Source organism: Piliocolobus tephrosceles, chromosome 3, assembly GCF_002776525.5.
Source record: "Piliocolobus tephrosceles isolate RC106 chromosome 3, ASM277652v3, whole genome shotgun sequence".
Lineage (NCBI taxonomy): Eukaryota > Metazoa > Chordata > Mammalia > Primates > Cercopithecidae > Piliocolobus > Piliocolobus tephrosceles.
Genome location: NC_045436.1, coordinates 156,802,536 through 156,828,728, shown reverse-complemented (window position 1 = coordinate 156,828,728; position 26,193 = coordinate 156,802,536). Strand labels below are relative to the sequence as shown.

The following is a 26,193-nucleotide window of genomic DNA, read 5'->3' as shown; positions in this document are numbered from 1 at the left end:
AGATGCGGTAAACAACTATGTGCAGGTTTTTGTGTGAACGTAAATTTTCAACTTGTTTGGGAAAAGTCCGTATTGTAAGAAAATGTTCAGTTTTGTAAGGAACCACTAAACTGTACAATTTTGAATTCCCACCAGCAATGAATTAGAGTTTCTTTTTCTCCACATCCTTATGAGCATTTGGTGTTTTCTGTGTTCTGGATTTTGGTCATTCTAATAGATGTGTGATGACATTTCATTGCTCTTTGTAAATTTTCCTTTTCTAAGGTTGGCTAGTCTGTCATAAAACCTCAATTAATTAGGCTAATAAAATAGTTTTTCTTGAGGCTTGGCTTTGTTTTTCAAATGGTGATTTTTCTTCTCCCCCTGCCTGAATCATCAGGGGATTTTTCTCTGACAGTCACTGTGTGACCTGCTAGGGCATCTGGACGTAAAACTCACAACGTGTGGGGGACCCCCTATGGCGAGGCCTCCCTAGTTTACTCACAAACTTTTCCACACTGAGTCTCTGGAAGTTTTTAAATTACAGTTTCGATTTTCCTACCACGGTACTAGATCCCAGGAGATTTCGGTTTATAGGTTTCTGCTCTGGGAAGTAGTAATTTTTTTATATCTGCCTGTCTCTCTGATTTGGGAGGCATCGGTTTACCCTGTGATCTCACTTCTTTTAATGAATCTAAGAAGAGTTTTTTATTGTTCAGTTTGTTTCACTTTGTACCTGTTTTAAGAACAAACTGGAGACTCCCAAGCTCCTTACCTGATTGACTGGAAAGGCCTCCATGATGTCATATAAACAATTTTGGAAATCCCAAATATTACTGCAGGTGACAATAATTATCTCTATTGATTCAACTGACATTTGTAAAGTAAAACTGAATTATGCATTGAGAATAAATATATTGGTTTAAATTATAAAAGCAAACTTTTATATTCAGAGGTTAGCAACTCAGCATGTTTTCTGCTTCTAAAATGGAGAAATATTTCATATTGTATTTTTTCAATTGCATTTGTTTAAATGATAAAAATTAATATTCTGAGAATAATTTTATCTGATAAAGATGTGTTTAGTCAGAAATCCTATAATAAATTTCTTTTTGCATTTATGTCAATTCCATCAAGTCATTCTGAAAAGCTTTACCCATCTCCTTTCCAAAAAGTGACAAATGTCTCTGATTTTTTATTTTTTTCCAAAGTAATTCACTAGATGGAATTTCTTTAGGAGCAAGTTTTCTTTCTATCTATTGATCTATGTATTTATCTTTAAATGACTGCTAGACTTCTAGGAATAGATTGTCTAAGTCTGTCATGTGAAGTATGTATTAAAGATTACACACAGGGATATTTTCATCACCAGATATCTGAGTGCTTATTCAGCACGTACTGATACTATGTGTTTAAAATAATTAAGTCACAGGCTCGGGAAGTAGGAGATCTGGCTAAACTTTTCAGGTTCAATGTTTAACAGTTTTTGTGAGTTTTTCCAACAGCATGTATATACAAATGTAAGTGAAAGACTAGTTAATGTTAATGTTCAGACAATATTTCCTTTCTTATATTATAAGAATATGGATAAGGGTTTATTGGCATGTCCAAGATAATTTCTTGGGCATTTCTTACTTTGAAAACATAGATAATATCTCAGCTAACTTATTCAGAGTTTTAAGTAAAACCAAATGATAATTTAATAGTTTTGGTTAATTTTTTGGATTATGCTAGAACCTTACCTAATTCTCAGACTCGTATGTATTAGCTTCCCATAGTTACCATTACGAAATTCCACCGAGTGACTTAAGACAGAAAATTTTATTGCCTCACATGTTTGAAGGTTAGAATTCAGAAATCTAGGTGTCAGTAGGTCTTTAACCCTCTGAAATCTGTAAGGTAGGATGCCTTCTTTTCTTCTTCCAGCTGGTAGTAGCCCCCAGTGTTCCTTGGCTTGTGGCAGCGTAACTCCAGTCTCTCTCTGTCCTCCCATGGTATCCTCCCCGTGTCTCTTCACACCATCTTCCCCCTCTGTGTGTTTCTGCATTCATATTTCTTCTCTTTATGAAAACCTCAGTCCTATCCGATTAGGCCCTTGCTAGTGGACTCATTTTAACTTGATTACTTCTGTTACAAACCTTTTCCAAGTAAGGTCACTTTCTGAGGTACTGGAAGTTAGAACTTTTTTGTGGGGGATACAAAAGGCAACCCATAACTCTTAGTATTTCTTTGAAACCTTTTGCAAACTCTGCTAACACGAATCAAATAGTATTTTATTCATTTTTATGTTCCACAAAATACATTCAAATTGTATAATTAAACCATAAGAGGTGGAAAGCTGGCTGACAAGTTTGTTGTCTATAATATATGTTATGAAAAATCAACTTTCTATAATGCTAAGTTACATTAAATTTCAGTTGAACTGAAAATCTCAGCCATTTCTCTAGGTAGTGAAATTTCAATTAATTCCTACAGCAATTGCATAATGTTGGAAAATCAGTGCATGCTTGATAATGAGGAACTGCAGAGGAAAATGTAGTTTCAAAATACACTTTTTTCTTTTCATTATCTGTGAAACTTCACCTATTTCACAGCTCAGTTCAAAGTTCTATAGCTTAGATTTCAGATTCATGATCATCGACCTGCTTGCAACCTGTGATGCCTATATTCCTGTAGAATCGTTAAGTTCAGAAGACCAATATTCTAGGTGAAAAAAGGCTCTTTATTTCTTTTTTATTTTTATTATCTATTTTAATAGACTGGAATGTAATAATGAGAAATAGTAGTAATTAAAAATATAATGGTTGCAATTAAATAAAAAACTTATTGTAGTCATTGTAACGATCTTGGATGTATGGGTAAGACATATGAATGCTACTATACAAAGGTTGTAAAAAATGAATTGCATCTTTAAAATTTAAATAGAGCATGGTGTACTTTTCATATATTCACTTTGTTTTCTACTATAATTCTGTCATTAAACATGAAATTGATTGCTTATTGAATGTTTCTAAAAGGACAAATGTAATCTTTCAGATAAAATTCCCCCAAATTTAACTGTTTTAGTTTTTATTTAGTGGCTAACACTTAATACACCATCAATAATTACTTCAATAGTTTATTACCCTGTCTAATAGAATATTGAGCTTTTTTTCTAAAAGTAAGATTATTGATGTATTCCAAATGATTAGGACAAAATTAAAAAAATACTTAAAATGATTATTTTCTATTAAAACTAGCTATTTATTCAAGTGGACATATCATTTAAAACTTCTCACTTATATGATAGTCTTCCTAAAAATATGTTCAGTCAATATAATATTCAGTTTAAAAAGAAATTGTATGGTAATGAGAGTCATGAAGTGAAATAATAGAAAAACTTCAGGATATGATTTTCCTCTGTCACCTGTGAAATAAAAGTCCATCTACAAATTTTACACATATATTGACACTTGATTGTGTGCAAGACACTGTTCTTGATAAAATACATCATTTTATGTCGCAAGACACTGCCAAAAACTTCTCTTAATATTTTATATGAAACAACATATGCTGCTTCCAAGAGTGGCACATATTTTAAACGTATCTTTCACATATATAATAAATGTGAATTGCTCTACCGCTTACAATGTGCAAAAAAATAAGATGTTTTAAGTATGCCATTTCAAATCAAATAATTTTTCTAATTTCTCCTGACTAACATGAATGTGAAGTTCATTTGAGGTTTAAAAACATCATTTTTGTATTCTTTCCTCACCTTCACTTTTATCTTAAAACAGATACGTTAACAGAGTTTAAGAAAGAGTGTGGCACCCCTTTTCATACTCACCTGTCCACTTTGAAACTTCTTTTTGATACTTAGTGTAAGACTGAGACATCAATAACACAAGTTTATTAACTCTCTTAAAAAGATAAAATTTAAAAGGATAATATCAGATTATTCCACTCTCTGTTTTAAATTATTTTAAAAACTCTCCACTCCCATTTAAGATAAAACTTAAACTCTTTATCCTGGTCTTCAAAAGCTTATCTGACCTAGCCCCTACCTACCTCCTACACTTCATCTCAAATCACTCTTCTAACCCACCAGATTACAGTTGAATTGTTCTTTCTGTTTCTGGAATATGCTAAGGGCGTACCTTTGCAATATCTACTGGAGTAGTCTTCTCATTTGCATTTGTCTAATTGATGTACATGTTTTTAAAATCTCTCACAGACCCTCCTTATCAGAATGTTGCACCCATACACATTTACTGTGGGGTTTTGTCTGTTAACCCTGGAGAGTTATCCTCGGCAATGGAAATCATCTTACCCAATTATACTTTCCGTGGAAGGATAGCCCATACCTGATGACTGATTCAGACAAGAGTGTAAAAGACTAGCCCCCTTGTCTCAAACAGGTAACGTTCTGTGATACCATTCATGCTCCAGAGCTTTGTGTGTAATCAGTCTGAGGATGCACACTTTTCCTGGTTTCCTATCTTGGCTTATTGTGATTTCCTCCCTCCTTTCATCTTTCACTTAAATCACATCTTCAAAGAAAACTTCTTGCACAAAAATTATCATCTGAAGCACTGCTTAAAGAATAGGACGGACTTAAGATAGTTGGTACAAGATTCAATGCAAAGAAATGGACGTTAAGGGTGAAAATTGAGAGTTACACAACATGTTGCCTGGATGGCAATGATCCCCTTGATAAGTGTTAGGTGGAATTTGGATTGTCCTTGGTGAGTTCTAACAGGATGACTGCTGAAGCTGTCCCTTTTTGGAAAGAAGGACAAACTACAAATAGAAGAGACACATTAGTTTATGCAATGTTTCTGATATTTGAGAGGTCTGAAGTAGATAACCACAAGGACTATGGAATTGAGTAGATACTGCCACAGTCATAGATGTGTTGTTATCTATTATACACAAATATTTAAGTCAGAGGGCCTCGTTGGAAACCTTTAAAGCAAGTTTTAATTTTCTCCAGGTTGAAGCTGATGATGCAGGCACTCTACAGAAATAGAATGTACCTCTATCCAACATTTGGTTTGCCAGTTAAAACTGGTGATGCCACACATTTGCCCACAGAGTATAAGAAGGTTTATTACTCACACAACAGGGCTTTCTGAAGAGAGAGTGTAACTCTCCAACAAGTCTAAAATATCTTGAGAGAGTAAAGAAAAAAAAGACTGGCTTGGGATTTTTATGGTAATTAGAGGTGGGGCCAGGCTTAGAGTGACAGCATGTGATTTAAACTTCCCATCTGTACAATCTGAGGGAGCACCCAAGCTTTCTTACCAGCAATCTCAGATGTGGGGTATAAAAGGGAGAGGAAGGGGTTAGGCATAAAAGATGTCAGTAGTCAAACTTCCAAATCTAGATTCAGACTCTCTATTAAAACATATGAAGCTAAAACATAATGTTCCTTATTGTAAAATTGAAGCAAATTCAGAAAAGGTTGAATTTCTTAGACTAGTCAAGTCGTCCATGCCAAAATCAGGGTCTTCAGAGGGAAGAAGTGAAATGAGATTAGAATGGATATGTCTGGGGACAGTCACTTGAGAAAATCAAAACTAAATGTTTTCCTGAATCCTCTGGGATTGCAGAAGTGATTCACTCTACTTTGTTTGAAAAGAAAGATTTCTTCAATCCCTTTGCCTAAAGACTATGGGGAAGTCTCAAATGAGGCAAGTGCTTTGCAAAGTTTACTTTCCTAAGGATATGCTCCCATCTCTTCCCATGGCATAAAAGCAGTAACTAGCATTACATTTCAGCATTATTTGACTGGGAAAGTGCTGAACCTGATAAGGTAGTAGAGTAATTTTGTACTAAATCTAAATAAGCTGCAGGACACAGCTAACATATACTGCCAGGGTGTTCCTGAGTAAGACTGAAAGAGAATCTTTAGGGTGCCCAATAAAAGGCAGAATGAAAGGAAAGCCAGATAAAGGAGATTTTGTTGATAAACGTAATACCTCATGCCTTAGGATGTGACATCTCAGTGAGCATCCCTGGAACAAATTTTTAATATACTGTTGAGATGACTCTTGGAACTTTGAAAAAAAGTAACGGTTCATATTAAATGCAGAATAGGATACCAGATCTACTATAGTAAGATTTGGAGGAAAATATCAAAGAGCTTAAGAGAAACGAGTCTTCCTAAATTAATCTATTATATAGCTCTTGGGAATTAAAAATGTTTGACTATGATTTTTTGGACAATGTAGGTGAGAATTTCTCAACCTTGGCATTATGGATATTTGAGAATTGAAATTTCTTTACTGTGGAAGTGATGGGATGTCTTGTGCCTTGTGGAATATTGGACAGTATCCCTTCCACACTAGACCTCAATAGCCTTTTCCAGTTGTGACAACCAACATGTATCCAGACATTATCAGTTGTACCCTGTGGTGCAGTGGAGGCCATTGCCACAAGCTGGGAATCACTGTCCTAGAGACACTTTATTTAACAAGTTAGTAATAAATATGCAAGTGAAAAATGTTCCAGTATTGCTGATGTGTTCAGTATTGACCGTTCAAGATAAGCTGAGAATGACAGGAGATTCTGTTATAAAGCTGGGCTCCCTAATAGCATTTGGGATAATAAGATTCTTAAATACCAGATGACAAAGAGTAGAGGCAAGAGAGACGATACCATAATGGGCAGCAAGGTTGAGGTAAAGAATGTTAATAAAACATGGAGATGCACGGGCCAAGATGAAAAAAACACAGAAAAGTATATTTCTTAACATCTATGATTAAAATATATCAAGACTGAATGAGCAAAAAGTTGAAGTCAGTTACCTCAGTGAGCTTTCACGGCCCTTTCCCCACTTTTCGTAGCTTATACACTTTTTAGCCCAAGGAACAACTGGTTGTGAGGCGAGCAGCGCCCCATGAAGAAAGACCTTTGATAGCACAGCAAGTGTACACAGTAGTGATTTTTCACCTTCCTTTACTAAACACATTTGTATGGCAATTTACTTGGGTAATTTTACACAGAGGTAAAGGAAGATCTCATATTTCAATGGCTAGTTAGAAAAAAAATGCTATAGACACAGATACTAGATACCTAAATTCTCATTCTCTCTGCTATGGTAGACCATAAGCACGTGCACTCCAGTCATAAAGGGAGTCTTGGCCCGGATCTGACACACAGAAGATCCACTACATCCACAAGCCCTATTTTCACAATCTATAATTTGAATGAAAATCTTTAGTGGTTGACAGAACCCACACGTTGGTTTCTGTGGAGTAAGAACAACTGCATTAGGAAATGCTAAGAAGACTCTGAAACTGATCCCTTCCATAAAATAAAGTAAATCCTGAACAAAATTATATCACAGGGTGATTATTGCTACTCACAAAAACTTAAAAGATGCAGGGATTGTGATCCCCATGATATCACCATTTAGTTCACAACATGATCCCCTAAAATATAGTTGGTCCGGCTTATGATATCACCTTTTAGTTCACAACACGATCCCTTAAAATATAGTTGGTCCGGCTTATGAAGCAGGACCACTGTAAACTTAATTGCAGCTGTCATGCCAGATGTAGTACATTTACAAGGGTCTCTGATATATACTATTAGCTATTGATAAAGCGAGTGCCTTCTTTTACATACCCACTGAGAAAGAGAATAAGAAACAGTCACATTCACAATGGATATCTGACAACAAACATTGTGGGTCTTTCTCTTGAATAAGTTTATTTCTCTAGCTTGCTGACACAATATACCAGTAGGCTCTAGTACCATCTAAACAAACCACAGGATATAAAGTTGATCCACTGTATTAAGGACATCATCTTGATTGATCTGATGAACAAAAAATGGCTAGTACTCTGAATACCTTGCTGTAGAGGGTAAAGATAATCCTTAAAATTATTCACGTGCCTATCATATTTCTCAAAATGTTTTGGAATCCAGAGCAGGTCAATATATTAATAAATTAGCTACATCATTCATAAGCCTCTTTGGGAGTCACATGCAGCATACTATACTTGAGAGTGGTATTCTGACACATTTATTGCACAATAATGCTATTACATGTAATGCTATTCTGACACATTTGTTAGGTAACATGAATGGCTTTGAGTGGGACTTAGAACTAGAAAAGGCTCTGAAACAGATCCAAGATGTTGTTTGAGCCATGCAACTAGAAGATCTCATAGAACTAAAGTTATCTGATTTAGGGAAAAGGTTTTACGTGGTGTCTAATGTACAGATTCAGATGAAAACTGTAGTTCAAACTCCAAGGCTTAAGAAGTAAGAAAGATCATGACATTGGCAGCAGAGATGCAAGCATATTTGAAAAACAACTGTAAGTATGCTATTGGACACTGGTAAAGATGGAATATCTAACCATGGCATATCAAGAAACCATGGAATGAGTACTACTTATCAAGATCTGGGTGTGAGAAGACTTCAAAAGTCATATAGTCAGTGAGACCTAGCTAGAATCAATGGTAAGATGGAAGTAGTACATCTAGGATCAATCTCAAGTTTCATGGGTAAAAATAAGATATATAAATGAGTGTCAAAGTATCCGATGCCACCCACCACTTTTGGAACAGTACCTTCTTTTATACTTACATCTGTTTTCGCAAGCTGGATCTTTTTTTTAATGGTTGGCAGAGGAAGAATAGTACAGAACTTACTTCATGAGTAGGTCACCTCAGTATGTATGTATGAGCCAAAACTGGACTTTTGTAGTATTACTTTTTTTTTTCTTTTTTTTTTTTGAGTCAGAGTCTGTCTGTCGCCCAGGCTGGAGTGCAATGGCGCAATCTAGGCTCACTACAACCTCTGCCTCCTGGGTCTGAGTGATTCTCCTGCCTCAGCCTCCTGAGTAACTGGGATTATAGGCACCTGTCACCATGCCCAGCTGATTTTTGTATTTTTAGTAGAGATGGGTTTCGCCAGGTTGGCCATGTTGGTCTCTAGTGATAGCTATGAGACATAATGGTAAGAAGGAATCTTTTCAATAGATATAGGTTTGGCACATACATTTTGTTGTCCATTTTATGACAAAAGAGAATCGATATGGTTTGGCTGTGTTCCCACCCAAATCTCATCTTGAATTGTAGCTCCCATAATTCTCATATGTCATGGGAGTGACCTGGTGGGAGGTAATTGAATCAGGGGGTGGGTCTCTCCCATGCTGTTCTCGTGATAGTGAATAAGTCTCATGAAATCTAATGGTTTTATAAAGGGCAGTTCCCCTGCATTTCTACTCTTGCATGCCACCATGTAGAATGTTTCTTTGCTGTTCCTTTGTCTTCTGCCGTCATTGTGAGGCCTCTCAAGCCATGTGAAACTGTGAGTCTATTAAACCTCTTTTTCTTTATAAATTACCCAGTCTCAGGTATGTCTTTATTGGCAGCATGAGAACAGATTAATATAGTTAATTGGTACCAGGTAGTGGGGTGCTGCTGTCAAGGTATCCAAAAATGTGAACGCAACTTAGGAACTGGGTAAGAGGTAGATGTTGGAACAGTTTGGAAGGCTCAAAAGAAGACAGGAAGATCTGGGGAAGTTTGGAACTTCCTAGAGACTTGTTGACTGGTTTTGAACAAATGCTCTTTGAACGTCTCCATCTGAGATGAGGAACTTGTTGGGAACTGGAATAAAGGTGACTCTTGCTATGTTTTAGTAAAGAGACTGGTGACATTTTTCCCCTGCCCTAGAGATTTGTGGAACTTTGAACTTGAGAAAAATGATTAATGGAATCTGGCAGAAGAAATGTCTAAGCAGTAAAGTGTTCAAGAGGTAACTTAGGTGCTGTTAAAAGTGTTCAGCTTTATGTTTTCACCAAGATATGGTTTGGAATTGGAATTTATGTTTAAACGGGAAGCAGAGCATAAAATTCAGAAAATTTGAAGCCTGATGATACTATAGAAAAGAAAAAATACATTTTCTGAGGAAATTCGAGCCCAATGTAGAAATTTGCATAACTAACGAGCAACCAAATGTTAGTCACTAAGAAAGCAGGAAAAACATCTCCATGGCATGTCAGAGGTCTTCACAGCAGTCCTTTCCATCACAGTCCTGGAGGCCTAGGAGGGAAAAATGGTTTTATGGACCAGGTCCAGGGCCCCCTGCTCTGTGCAGCCTTGGGAGATGGTGCCCTGCATCCCAGGTGCTTCAGCTCCAGCCCTGGCTAAAAGGAGCCAAGGTACAGCTCAGGGCATTACTGCAGAAAGTACAAGCCCCATGCCTTGACAACTTCCACATGGTATTGGGCCTGTGGGTGAAAAGAAGACAAGCATTGAGGTATGGGAACCTCCTCCTAGATTTTAGAGGATGTATGGAAATGCATGGATTTCCAGGCAGAAGTTTGCTGCAGGGACAGAGACCTCATGGAGAACCTCTGTTAAGGCAGTGTGGAAGAGAAATGTGGGGTCAGAGCCCCCTACACAGAGGCCCCACTGTGGTACTGCCTAGTGGAGCTATGAGAAGAGGGCTACCATCCTTCAGAATCCAGAATGGTAGATCTACCAACAGCTTGCACCGTGTACCTGGAAAAGTCACAGACACTCAATGCCAACCCATGAAAGCAGCAGGGGGAAAGGATGTGCCCTGCAATGACACAGGGGCAGAGCTGCCCAAGACATGGGAACCACCTCTTGCATCAGTGTGACCTGAATGTGAGACATGTAGTCAAAGGAGATCATTTCAGAACTTTAAGATTTGGCTGCCCTGCTGGATTTTGGACTTGCATGAGGCCTGTGGATCCTCTGTTTTGGTCAATTTCTCCCATTTGGAATGGCTGTATTTACCCAAAACCTGTACCCCCATTGTATCTAGGAAGTAATTAACTTACTTTTGATTTTACAGGCTCATAGGCAGAAGGGACTTGCCTTGTCTCAGATGAGATTTTGGACTCCGGACTTTGAGTTAATGCTGAAATGAGTTAAGACTTTGGGGGACTGTTGGGAAGGCATGATTGGTTTTGAAATGTGAGGATATGAGATTTGGGATAGGCTGGGGCAGAATGATATGATTTGGCTGTGTCCCCTCCCAAATCCCCTCTTGAATTGTAGCTCCCATATTTCCCACATGTCATGGGAGGAACCCTGTCTGTGGGAGGTAATTGAATCATGAGGGCGGGTCTTTCCCATGCCATTTTCATAATAGTGAATAAGTCTCATAAAATCTTATGGCTTCATGAAGGGGCATTCCCCTACACAAGCTCTCTTGCCTGCCACGATGAGAAACATGACTTTGATCCACATTCTCCTTCAGCTATGATTGTGAGGCCTCCCCAGTCATGTGGAACTGTGAGTCAATTAAACTTCTTTCCTTTATAAATTACCCAGTCTCAAGTATATCTTTATTAGCAGTGTGAGAACAGACTAATATAAGAATTAAACCAATATTACCATTTTTATTATTTATTTCATTTTGCAAACAGGCTCTCACTCTGTCATCCAGGCTGGAGTGCAGTGGCATGATCATAACTCACTGCAGCCTTGAACTTCTGGACTCAAATGATCATCACACTTTAGTCTCACATAGTGCTGAGATTACAGGCATGTGCCACCACATCCACCTCCAAATTTATTGTATATAATATTCATGGACAGTAGCAAATGGGTTATCTGTTTGGCCATAGGCTTGTAACAAACAATATTGAAATATGGGTACAAGGAACTTTGGGGAAGATGCATATGGGTAAAGCAATATGAATAGGCACAAGTGTGGAGATCTTTAATTTGTACACTAATAGTTACTAGAGAATATTCACTAAGAAAGAGATTATGCCCCTGTCTTAAATTAGTAGACCACATGGACTCAGAATCTGAGGGATGGAAATCAGGATGGCTCTACTATCCTACTGAGCCTCTTAGGAATTTTGTGTTTCTTAAACTTGCAACTTTAAATTCTATAGTTCCAAAGTCCTAGTTCTCACAGAAGAGATGTTTCCTCCTGAGCACAAAGTAAGAGATTCACTAAACTTACATAGCCACAGCTGCCTCATGAACTCTTTGGCTCCTTGTGCTAGAAGATTATCCTAATAGAGTAGTCATAGTAGAGTAATAACTGAACATGATCATTATACATGAGAAGGTTGTTGGCAAATATCAGAGCAGGAATGAATATGTTTGGCACTTTGATGATCAACTGGGACATATCTTGATAGTTTCTATTCAGTTTTAACTGTAACTGAGCAGCTGCAGAAATCTTAGCCTGACCAGTAAATTGAACCTAGAAGCTCAGAATCTCCTCAGAGATGAGAACAAATAATGTTAAATTGTAATGCAGTTTTTCTCAATTTATAATACAATGCAACCTCTTTTAGATTAAGCATTAGATAGCTTACTGAATTAGCATTTTTTTGTAGTGAAAAGTTGATTAATATGCTTTCCAAAATGAATACAATTAAGTTGATTTTTTTTACTTGCCTTAAAAATTTTACTTAAATCTCTCTCTTCAGCAACTTATATGTAGTATTAGAGTTACTGAAACTATTATAATATGATCTGTAGATTGACAACTCTCTACAAAAGTCATACATGTAGCACATTCCTTAACTCCTGTATTCTAACAAGGGGAAATTGAGTGAAATTGTATTGGCAAATTGAGAAACCTACTAGACTATTACAAATAATCCTTACATATCTGTAAATAATAAATGAATATAAAGATGTTGATTTATAATCATCAAATTAGGTTTCTCATTGACAAGTACTTAGAAACCAATACTTTTGTCATCGTACATTAAATTTATCAACTTTTATCTAATATGATAATCCATCCTAACTATGTTACAAAAAAAAAAAATAAATAAATAAGGAATTTGAAAGTGCCTTCAAATGTAAAAAAGAAATATTACTGGTATAAAATGCAATATTTTCACTAACCCTACAATCATTATGCAACCTGTAGGTATTATATAAGATCACAATTTAACCGGAATTACAGAAAAAGAAAGAAAGAAAGAAAAACAGTAAGTTCTGTAGAACCATATAAAAGTCATTATCTGACCACTCTTCTAACATCCCTCCCTAACACTTGTCTAGCTTAGCCACATTTTCTGATAGGTTTGTTTACACTTGTTAGAGATCAGCCACCACCCCTGGTGCTAAATTCAGCCTTTAGATACAGGCTGGCAGCTCCCCTTGACTATCACAAAAACAGAATTTGGCCTGCAGTGATTCACACATATGGGGGGCAGAAAAACAAACTTCAAAGAACTAAAGTGGCCATGAAGTGAAGGTTCAGGAGAGGAAATGGTGAAGGAAATTAAGTGAAATGACAAAGGGATTTTGTACAGCAGCATTGTGGGATCTCTTACTTACACTTGTTAAACAGTAAGAACATCACAACCCCCTGGAGTTCATAAATAGCATCCTTAACTATGAAGTCTGATATCTCAGTCATTCCTTGGGCAATATAGTATTGGCTTAAAAGTTGTCAGTCAGTAGAAGATACTCTTTAAATGTTGTCAGTGATTGACACTGAGTTTTTTTTTCTTTCATTGCAAGAGAAAAATACCATTCTTGGCCCCAGTTTTGACTACAATCTCATTCATTGTAAAGTGTTATAAAAAAGGAAAGAGAAAATTGAGGAGTCCATGATGATGTCATTCTTTTCTGTCTTTTACATGTACTTAGCAAAGGGATTCAATGTGTTCCTAGGGGGCTCAAACTATTATTATTCAGAGATAATTATCCAGAGATAATAACTCTTATGAAAACCCGACAAGGTATAATGCTTCTCTCTTTCTTCTTTTGTCCTTTCTTCCTTCCTTCCTGCCTTCCTTCCTTCCCTCTTTCCTTCCTTTCTTCCTTCCCTTTCTTCTGGATTTTTATGTGAGATCCCTACATTTTCAAATTTTGACAATGCATTTAAGTAAATGATAATCAAAGAGAAACAGCCACTATTTGATCAATTGGCAACTACTTGGAAATCTGTATTTTAGTACCTGTCTCTCTGGACTATAGTTGTTAATATGGTATTTAGCCATTTTATCGAGATGTAATTCACAAATATGAAATTGTTTTCAGTAAATTCATAGATATGTATAAACATCACTACAAAACATTTCAAAATAATTTTTATGACCTCAAAAACAAACCCTGGACCCTTTACCTATCACTCTCTTGTTTCCTTCATTCCCAAGCAACCGCTAATTTGCTTTTCATCTCTACAGATTTGCCTATTGTGGACATTTGATTTAAGTAGAATAAACATAAGATCTTTTGTGACTGCCTTCTTTCACTTATAGCATGACGTTTTTCAAGTGAACAAGTGGGAAGATGAAGAGTTTGGAGGGCTTTTGACTACAATCTCATTCATTGTAAAGTGTTATAAAAAAACAAAAGAGAAAAATGAGGAGTCCATGATGCTGCCATTCTTTCCTGTCTTTTACATGTACTTAGCGAAGGGATTCAATGTGTTCCTAGGGGGAACAAAGACAAGTTATCTCAACATCAAAGACAGTAGGAGATAGAAGGATATGTCAAGGTTTGAAAACCATCCTTTAGAAATGCGGGAAAGTTAAAGCTAGAAGTAAGTACTGAAAGCTTTCCACAATCACACCTAGAAGACACCTCAAGGATCACACCTTATGAAAACTCAAGGACCTTAGCTTTTGATAACAAATCTTGACCAGGGATGATAGTCACCTCGTATGCATGCGTTTGGCTATATCAGTTGTTTACAGAGACAAAGTCTGATTTGGTTATCTGCATCTGTGATCTACCTGTTGTTAAAAAGTATAAATACTCTGAATTGGGATAGCAATTTCCTCAGGATGCTACCCTTGAGGAAGTCATAGGTTCTAGTCACCAGTGTTGTTCAGAATAGGCAACAACAACAACAACAACAAAAGTAGAATAATGTAAAGATCCTCAGTGCTTGGCTCTAACACACTCAGAGCTATCTGCTTGTAATAAGGAGAATTATCCAAAAACATCCTCTGCAAAGAGACAGAGCATTTTCAGGTCTCAGCACATCATTTCTAAAGAGGCTAGCTGGTCTAATTCCAATGGCTTGATGCTAATTCAAATTTTTAAAAACTAGTTTTGAAGAAGATTTTCTCAAAAAGTCTTTCAACAGTATACTAGGGAAACACAATTTTGAAATTTGGAATTTTTAGGTAAATCACAAGAGCGGGGAGAGTCTTTAAAATATGGAGTATGAGTTAGATACATAGCTAAGAAGGATTGCTAGATGACTGGGGGCGTGAACGGCACAATACATTGAAAAAACATCAGCAACTTTCTTTTTATAAAAAATGCTTTAATATACAACTCTACTTTAGCAACATCATTTAGAAAAGCAGTTCTTTTGAATTTGGAGTGTCATTTTTATTTTTAAAGCAGAATACATTTTCCACTTTTTTTTTTTTTTTTTAATTCGAAGCAGGCATTTTACGGGATTTTTTTTCCAAGTAATTTCTTTTCTTGTTATGTGCTACAGTAGAAAATATATTTTGGCCGGGCATGGTGGCTCACGCCTGTAATCCCAGCACTTTGGGAGGCCGAGGTGGGCGGATCAGGGGATCAGGAGATCAGGAGATCCAGACCATCCTGGCTAACACAGTGAAACTCCGTCTCTACTAAAAATATGAAAAATTTAACCAGGCATGGTGGCGGGTGCCTGTAGTCCCAGCTATTTGGGAGGCTGAGGCAGGAGAATGGCGTGAACCCGGGAGGCGGAGCTTGCATTGAGTCGATATCGTGCCACTGCACTCCAGCCTGAGTGACAGAGCAAGACTCCGTCTCAAAAAAAAAAAAAAAAAAACAAAAAACTATATTTTGTGACTTCTAATTTAACAGTACTTCTTAAACACATCACCCTTATTATGCAAACCATTCTCTGTGAGCACATCTTGGCTGTGCTCACACATTCAAAAACTTAAGCTTTGAGAGACTAGGTAACTTTTCTACGATTCACAAATATCAAATGGTTAAGCTCTTACTTAAATCTAGGTCTCTAATATTAAAGTCCATCCAATTTTCACTATCATTCATTGTAATATAGAAAAATGGTTTTAAAAATGTAAATAATTTTACAATGTTAGAAAGATATCACATTCTTTACAGAAAACTCAAGATAATGTTTTATATGAATAAAACATATTAATGTTTCAAAACTCATTAGCTAGCGTTTTGAACTCAGATTGGAAATTGTATCCAAGCTCTTCGCCATCAAAAAGAACCCATGAGAAGTTACTGAGTCGCTCTGAACTTCCATTTTTTTATATGATTTTATATACAGAACATATTTGCAAATGCTATACCAATATAGCCCAATAATGTTCAACTTTTAAAAAAAAGTTTCCAATAACATTTTGAACAATATTAGTCATAGAATGATTCACCTTCATCTTGTAAGTAAGCCCCATCTCCAGTCTCCTTCAAAGTGAGTTTGTTTATTTTTCTATGTTCCAGTAACCATCACTTCACAGAAAGTCGTAACTGTTGTATTATTTCTGTGTGATAAAGACATATTCCACCATTCTATTCTTCAGGGATTGATATATATATTATGTGTATGTGGTCTCTGTGTGGCTTTAGTTTGATTTACCTTCCTGATAGCCAGGACCACTTCGATGTGTATCAAAATAGCTCATTTGTTTGTTATGACTACAATCCATGTAGAAAAGCAATGATCCCTGGAGCAATGGTTCTATATGATCTTTGCTCAAAAAATTCTGGTCTCTCCCCTTCTTGTGGTCTTCATAGGAAAGCTAGCATCGCAGTTAACCTCCTGAGGCCAGAGACAAGAGAGTGATTTAGCAAAGCACTTCATCCATGTCTCTCATCCATAAAGTTTTAAAATGGTTCAGATACATTAAGTCTTCATTACAAGTAAAGTCCCTGTGAGGCTGCTCATTATTTTAAATGAGTTCTCCAGATTTTCTCGTTTTACAGTGTAGGCCAGTGAACAATCTACTGTGTTTTTAAGCTCTTAGGTCTGATTATCTTTAATTTCTTTTTTAGGTTTTATGTTCCATTTTTGACAAGAGCTCAGGAAACTGTAGTACCTCCTTTATGTGACATTATCTGGCAATGAGTTTTCTAGTGAAGCAAACTTTCTGGATAATTGATGATTAACTCTTTATATCTTAATGGTTTCATACTTTTTAATGTTTTTATACAGATTTGTTTTATGGTACCCAGGATTTGTTTTAATTAAGTTTTATAAGACACACAGGCAGAAACGTGATCGTGATTAATAAAGGCATTTGTATTATTCTCACGGTCTCCTAAAACTAGGAGGCATAGCACACCATGCCTGGGAAGCATCTGCATGAGACGAGCAGACAGAGAGGAAAGCTACCGGCAAAGCCTTGACTGGACCTTTGTAGGGAGGAATGGATGATGCAAAGCACACAAGCCAAGTAGATTTAACATGAGATATTTTTGATTAATTTGGTGGACTGTGGGGTGCAGGAGTAGTCCCTAGTTGTCAGTGACCGTGTTCTGGGGTGCTTAGGCCTGGAGGAAAGCGTTCCATAGTGTAAACATAACAGAAGGAGAAGGGGACATAGATTTGGGATTGGCTGGTTTGCATACCAAAGGCATGCTCTCAAGCAAGTCCTTTACTATCTCTGAGAATAAACTAATCCTGGGTGGGACAATCTGTCTCAGGTCAGCAAGGGCCAGATGCCACAGCATCAGGAATTCAGAAAACAGAAAAAAAAAAAAAAAAAAAAAAAGTTAATTGGTAATTCTAAATGCATTACTTTATCACTTTTGAAATCACACCGTAAGCAAGTTTTTGTTGACAAAATTATTTTTATTAAAAATAAAGCATCATTTTTCATTGCAATATGGTTATGGTGAAATAACCTCAAATTATATAAATTTTTTAAATTATTCTTCTTTGTATCTGGAGAGATTACTAAAACTGGCCTGTTGCATTTTTAGAATTGAAACAAGAAAAAAATACATAACTGATATATGACTGACGTGCTGAATATATTTGAATTTTAAAAAAAACCAGTAGATAGGTTGTTTTAAAATAGCGCATGACCAGTTTTTACTATGTTGTTTTATATCTCTCTTTTGTGAGATTTCCAACTACAACTTCTTGTTTCTGATATTAGGCCTCCTCCTCTGCTTCACCTCTATCCATTTTTTCCCTCTGATTTACAATGATAAGGAACTTGAGATAAACACCCTTTTCAACATATGCATAAATGAAAACAGTAACTGGCATGATCTTTACAATATGCAACATTTTGCATGGGCAATTTTGACTCTTTTGATCACTTTTGTCATAGTGCCTAAGTCTCTGTGTTGTTTATTTGACTATGCCAAGATGGTGAGTTCTGCACCTGTGATTTGCCACTCCAATTTCCAAATTTTTAAGTAGAGTCATGAATCGCTTAACAATGGGAATACATTCTAAAAAATGAGTTGTTAGCCAATTTTGTGACACAAATGTCCTAGGCCATACTTATACACACATACATGAAATAGCCTGCTACACACCTAGGCTATATGGTATGGTTTATTACTCCTGAGATGCCAATTTGTACTGCATCTTACTGTATAAATATTGTAGGCAATTATAACACAATGGTAAGGTTTTGTATATCTAGACATATCTAAACATATAAAAGTACAATAAATATACAGTATTATAATCTTATGAGACCACTGTAACATATGCAGTTGATTATTGACTGAAATGTTTTCATTTCAGAAGACTCCTGTGTCACATAAGACTTATATTAAATAAATTTGTATGCTTTTGTGTTGCTAATCTCTCTTTTGTTATAGAGAACTCAGCCACAAACTTAAGATGGGAAAAAAAGATACTCTTTTTTCTACAATACCCATGATATTACCAGATAGAATTTTTTTGTCTGTTTATCTTTGTAGTGTTTCTTTCTTGCTTAGTGTTCACTTCTTAGTTGTAGATATAATACACCTCTTTCACTGTAACTATCATCTTTCCAATCAACAAATAAACCAAATATCTTCTGTTTCCCTATCTTATTTTTTTATCCTAGGTTTAAAAACAGATGAACTCCAATACACATATAGAGAACAAATACACACACACACACACACACACACACTCTTCAGGTTTAATGCAGGATTTTCTAATTCTATTATATGGAGTTTGAGGAAACTTAAAGTACAGTACCAGAATTCTACTTCAGATCCCAGGCTTCAGACCCCATAATTAAACAACTAAGATAAATAAATAAGAAAAAATGACAACATTGAAGAAAACAGTATTTTATACTTTCCAGATCTGTTCTTGGAATTCTAAAGCAGAGTTCCCCTGGTGAGCTGGAATGGACTACGTTCATATTTACGGCCATACTTAACTTTCAGTTAATTATACATAAGAGTGCTGGGCTATTTAATCATCCCCAATTCTCTAAACTAAATATGATGTTTAATACAGATCTGTTGTGGAAAAACTAGAAGATCAAAAAAAAAAAAAAAAGCACAAAAGTCAAGAAAGAAGTCTCTTTTCACATGAAACTAGTATGTTGCCCTTGACATATTTGGCTGCACATGGAGAAAGAGAGTGAGAGTTATCAAGACTGCCCCAGAAGGCATGGGTCACATGACCTTTTCTGAAGAACAGGTTAAATAGAGATCACAACATTAGAAGGTTTTATTCACAGGCATGATATTTATGCTACACAGTAGGCATATGGAATCATAATCATGGCTAAATATTTGCCATGGAATGTGAACACAAAGATTATTGTACGTTTCTTTTAAGAAGGAATCATGTGAGATAGGGCAGCAACCATGACTGAATCTCTCTATTAGATTCTATTATTTATACTGCCTTTTTAAAAACATGTTTATCAGGAATTAAAGGAAAAGCTACTTCTAAATTAACTGCCTAAAATGGAGTTTTGCTTTTAATTTGCCTTTGATCTTAAGCTGAATTTTTCTTTTTCATAGTCTTGCTTCTACTTTTATTTCTTCAATTGTCAGGTTTGGTTTTTTTTCTTTATTTGTAAGAGCTCTTAAAATATTCATGTAACAAATATAATTTAAAGCTTGCCCTCCAAGCTTTTACCATGTATACGCATAATAGTAGTGCTTCACATACAGTGTGAAAATTATCAGAATCAGAAGGGAGTCACTAGTGTTTTAAAAAAAAGATAAAGACAAAGAGAGCCAGAAAAGACCCTGAGGAGAAGATTCTCATGTTTGTATGCCTGAGAACAAAACTACCACAAAGCATTGCAAAAACCACAACCTTGTACAGAAGCTATTGCAACCTTACACAAAAATACTTCTGCAAAATATCTTCCCAGAAACTCTTCTCAGATTGTCGTCACCCTTGTTATTGATCCTTATAGTTAAGGATAATTACCTGACAACAATTTTGTAATCCTCTTCATTTTTTCCTTTAAAAAACTTTGTCTTCCTTGACCTCCCTGAATACACACATAGTTTACTGTGGCACTTGTATTCCCACTGAAATACCTTACTCCTGAATAAATATCTTTTTTCTTTTAGAGAGCCTCTCTGTTATTTAGTTTGACTACAAGAATAAGATAAGTTGTGCTCATGCAGCTGACATTCGTGTAGAAAAAAAGATGATATACCACAGACATAATAAATAACTAACTTAAAACTTGTGCTGGAAGATGATATGTACTGTACAAAGCAAAATAAAATAGAACATAATTAGGGGAATAAGGATTTCCAGACTGAACATTTTAAATAGATTTGTGAGGGTCAGCTTCATTAAGAAGGTGATATCTGCGCAAAGGTGAGGCAGGAAGCCAATTGCAAATGTGGGAGAAGAGTGCTCCAGGCACAAAGATCAGCCAAAGCAAATGCCCTAGGATAGAATGTGCTTGTCAGTTTCAACAACAGCTGGAAGGCCACTATGCAGTAACAAGTGAGGCAAAGAAAGGCAAGAACCAGCTGGAGGCAAAGTAGGGGTAATGGAGTGTCATAGCCTGGACACAAATCACGTTGTACCTAGGAGACCATTGTGGAAAAATTTGAATTTAATATTATTAAAATGCAGAATTTTGAGCAAAGAAATAATAACATAATCTGATATTTGTTAACATACTCTGATATATATATATATATATATATCTCCAATTATTGTATGCCTTTAAGATTTATCCATGCCTATAAAGCAGAAGAATAGCATAAAATACATGTTGGAATAAAAACTTTTAAAACTAAATTTTAGTTTCTCCTCTCTAAAGTTAAAACAGGACATTGAATCCCTGAAATAGAAATTGTAGATGATTAAAAAAAACCCACAAGAACATGCCCCAAATTTATCTTATCTTTAGATGTCATGTTAGGTAGTAATGAAGTTTTCTTACCAATAGCCTACTGTTAGTCAAGTTTTTTTTGTTAATTATTTTTTTTTTCCATTTTGAAGACTATTTTGAATTTCTCTGGTCTGACGAGAGAAACTACTTTGATGCTTCACCCCTTTGGAATTTTGATTGTCTACATGATATTCATCACAGTTATAACAATACAGGTAGAGATTCAAGAATATTGGGTTAAAAATCCAAAGCTTATGTAGGCTTCTGTTTCAAACACAAATTCATGTAACTCCAGAAAGAATCATCACAATTCATACAATAAACACCACTGTCATGAATATTTATTGGTGATGATGACAGCTTCAGAAAACAGGATTTTCCAGAGCTTCAAAGAACCACCACTAACTTACAAAATAATTGGAAAGCTGTGCAAGCAGGAAAAAGTTCCCATCATATGCCAGTACTCAATCCTTCAGTAGAAAGAGATCACTCCAGCTGCTGTTATATGAAAAGCCTGTACTGTAGGCAAAGACACAACTTACGAGGATATGGCAATAACTTAGGCATAGAGATGACCATGGGACAAAGGGCTAATAAAATGTGCTGAGAGACCATCAGAGTATGCATATATTTTGAAGTTATGGGTAACTAAAATAATAGATTACATGAGACTCCAAGAGAAAGAAGGGTATCAAGGAAGTCTTCAAGGATTTGTATTGGCAAGTGGAAAGAGGAAATTGCCATCAATTGTAATGGGGAAGGTCTTGTTAGACCAAGTTTCATGAAGAATTTCAGGGTTAAGTTTTTGGAATTTTACTTTTTCTGATATATATGTTAAAACATATTTTTCCTCCTCAATATTTTGTTTTAAATTATGCTTATATTCCCTTTCAAAATATATAAATTGTATAATTCCTTTAGATTATTTATTTATTCAGAATATTTATTATATATTTCCTATGTGTCAGGCACTATTATTTATATAAATAATATCTTTGCCTTCGTGGTGTTTACAGTCTATTAGTTGGGAAAATATTAAATACATTAATTGTTATCAGACATTATACATGTATATACACATCTTATTTATATGCTGTCACATAGTGATAAGTATAAAATCATTTTAAAATAAGTTTTCAATTTATGGAGGACTTCTATTTAATTGAGACACAGGAAATTAACTTCTGAAAGTAATAAATTTGACTTGGCATTTGTACGAAATAAGAAGTTGTCATAAGGCTATCTGGAGTAATAGGATGGGTGGAGCAAAGTGCAATAGTCCCAAGGCAGATGAGTTTTTAAAATGTTAAAATGTGTGGCTGGATAATGGGACATAAGTAGGGAAGGCAGTCAGGAACAAGTTCCTGTTAGAATTTATAAGCCAAGGAGAAAATGTGAGTATTTTTCTAGGCTTAATGGGAAACCACTGGAGAATTCGGATTGCAGGAATGTCATGAACAGATTCCTATGTCAAAATCGTCATTTGGAAAAGATAGACAGAGGTATATGTGTATGAGGGCTGATAATATTGGAAAATGGAAGACTCTCAGAGGGCAATGCAATGGTCATATTTAGGTATGTTGTTGGCTTGCGCTATGGTGGTATTGCTAAAAAAAAAAAAAAGTTCGATTTCAGGGGTATTTTGAAGACTGAGAAACTGCAAGGATATCTCCAAGATTTTTAACCTCATTCACTGGAAGAACAGAGGTGCCATGACTGAGGAGAATAACGGAAGAAGGATTATACACTTTGGAGAGCAAAAATACTTAGAAAATCATGAAAATTTGACTGTAGGATTCAAGGACTAAGTGCTAAGAAGCAAAATGTGGCTAAGTGAGAGGTACAGGAGGTTGAAAAAGACTCAGGATGCCCAATAACATTGGGGAGAAAACAGAGTCTAGACTGGAGGAAGGAAGGAGCTCTCAGGGCATTTATTACGCCCTATTAGTTTTTACTTTTACTTCTTGCATTAATACCTTCAATCTGACCATCACAGATTCCTTCCTGGACTAACTCTTAGAAGAGCTGGAGTCTAGATGGACTGAAAGTGAAAGTGTTCCTGACAGCATTTATTTCAGAACAAGGGGAAAGAATATGATACTGGTTATCCTAAGTAGCAATAGGCAGAACTAAAAGGGGTGCTAGTATTCATCAAAGGACTATTGAGGGTAATATTTTTTACAGGCTGTGCTAATGGTCTATCAACATATCCTGAGTTTCCAATAGAGATGTGCCAGCTATAACACAGTCCTGGTAGACAAAGTATGGGAACTTCTATGTCTTGAAAAATAATATCTGCATTTTTCTTAGTTTTATTTATTGGTGTTTGTTACACAATTTTTCATGATAAAGCTTTTTTTTTCCTCAGGGGAAAAAAAGAAGGAAGGAAAAAAGAAAGAAAAAATCAATTAATAGAAAAAAAAAAAAAGAAAGACAGGAAAGAAGACAGACCTCTATTTTGCGTGGAGTTCATTAAAAAACCAGTGATAAAAGTTATTTGGTGGAGGTAGTAATGTCTCCCGTGTTACAGAAGGGACAGTTCAGTATATAATGGAGTGGATGGTAGTAATAACATTTTTTATGGAAAAGATGGATCTTGAAACCTGTTTAGTATCTAGGTTAAACAGTGAAAAGGGAGAGCACTTTTAAGAAAGGAAATTAATTCAAACAGATGGAGACAAGAATAATTATAAAATGCGTTCATTCTTAAAATTTTTGAATAATCCTCTGATGGTGACTGTTATTTGTCTCTGTTCTTCCTCTTTCTTTGAAACCAGAGAATTTAGTAAGATTCTCTATTGGCCACCAATCTTTTCCTTCTCTGATAAATGTGTTAACTTAATCCATTACTGCTGAAAATCACTCTGACAAATGGAAAACAATTGTTTTCATCAACATTGAATTACAGATATAAAATATCTTATGGGAATTATAATTTGATAAATGGGAACATTCTGCATCCCATATTGAGTCCAGATGGTTACAGTGTCTTTAATACATGTATCCATTTGGTATTACCACATTTGTGTAACACAGTCTCCTCATTTATGTTTAATGATGGATAGATTCCAAATAATACAAGATGTTCACCAACATGTTAAATTTCTGGTGAGTAAGTGATCAGACAGTGAGCTCTCTCTTCCCAGTATACCTTGTAGTCTCAGCATAACTGTTTGAAGATAATCTGAATTTCAGTCAGATTGCATGATATTTTCCACTCCTGGGGAAAAAAAAATAGAGTAAAATAAAAAATTGCTTCACTCCAAATGAGGGAAACATTCGTAACCTAAACTTAAAGTTTGCAGTACCTCTAAAATTCCAGAATGCGTTCTTCAAACTGTTGTTAAATAGTAAACTTTGGACAACTATTAGTGAGGTCTAGATTTGGGAGGACTGGATATTTGCAAAGTCGGCAAATGTTGCTTTCAATATAATTCAGATGTATTTATTTTTCAATCAGTCTCCTACCTTTACTGTAAATGCATTACTCAACTACCAGATTTTTGTATATTCATTTTTCTTATTTTAAAGCAAATGACAATGTTTCTAATTTGTTCCCTTAAATGCATCTCAGAATTTTCAACCTATTCTAAAATTTCATGGTTTCCCATTCGTTATTCAGAAAATATAAAATCAAATTATTTGATATAACAGGAAAGTTTACTCATAGTCTTCAAATGTTTTATCCTCTCTAGTTGTGCAACATCGTCCTTTTTTTCTTTTCTTTTTACTTTTTAATTAATGAACTTGGCATCCCATCCAAATTAAATTATTTTTCTTTCTTCATACTTCAACAGGCCTGAAGACAAATACTGCTATGAATGGTTACATCTAGGACTTCTGGGATTAGCCCCAGATTCAACTCATTTTTTTTGCATTTGCTCAGCAATATGACATGTTTCCACCGATTAGCTAAAAAGTTATGTTAGGAATGGGCAACAATATCTCTAAGGCAAGATATGCTCAAATCCAATATAGTTCACATAGACCTTGTCAGAGTAAATTACCGTGTGCCTTTCAGAACACTAAAGAATAAAGCCTTTCCATATTAGAATGACAAATATATTTTCATAATCAAACTGTTTTATTCCCAGCCTTATTACTTCCAACTGAGTACAATAGAGGCTGTTTTACCATTCTCCAATTTTCCCTAAGTAACAGAACACTGATCAGCGTGCACAATTAAAAGACTGCATTTCTCAACTTTCTTTTGGCATCATGTGACTAAATATTTGTCAAAGAGAGAAAGGCGGAAGTATTGCCTACGTGGTCCGGAAGACTTTGTGAAAGGTAGCGAGGGATTTCTGATTTCTTCTTTTCCTGATATTCCAATAGGCACGTGTTAGACCTTTTGACATTGTCCTGTAGTTCTTACATGTTCTTGCTTTGTTTGTTTGGTTTTGTTATTTTTTTCATTTATTTTTAATTCTCTTTTCTGTTTGCCTCTCAGTTTGGGAAGTTTGTATTGATTTCCCTTAAAGCTCATTAATTGTTTCTTTATCCATGTCTAATCTACTGATGAACCTGTCAAAAAACATTCTTCATTTCTGTTGCAGTATTTTTTATTTCTAGAATTTCCCTTTGAACTCTTCTGAATGTTCCTTTCCTCCTACTTCCATTGTCTATCTCTTCTTAAACATGTATATATTAAAATGGTAATTTTAAATTTCCTGCTTAATAATTCTCAAATCAGTGTACTAACTCTGCCTGGTTCTAATGCTTGCTAGGTCTCCTTAGATTATGTTTTACTTGCATTTTAGCATGGTTTATAATTTTTTTGTGAAATCCATATATGTTGCGTCAGATAATAAGAACTGAATTAAATAGGCCTTTACTATGAGCTTTTAAATTAGGCTAGGAGATGGAGTGTTTTGAACATTCGTTAAAGTTGTAAGTTCCAGAAGCTTCAAATTCCTTTATTTTCTTCATTTATTTTCTCACTTGTTGTGTTTGTGCTTCCCTAAGAATTCCTTTTAAAATAGAGT

The 26,193-nt window shown here is 35.5% G+C and overlaps 1 long non-coding RNA gene across 1 annotated transcript; it reads left to right on the top strand.

The window, feature by feature from the left end:
* Positions 1 to 8,347: 8,347 nt before the first annotated feature.
* On the top strand, positions 8,348 to 25,269 carry LOC111549846. The gene is made up of 3 exons (XR_002733848.1): positions 8,348 to 8,435; positions 19,348 to 19,430; positions 25,006 to 25,269. It is a non-coding gene; the product is annotated as an uncharacterized LOC111549846 (long non-coding RNA).
* Positions 25,270 to 26,193: the final 924 nt, after the last annotated feature.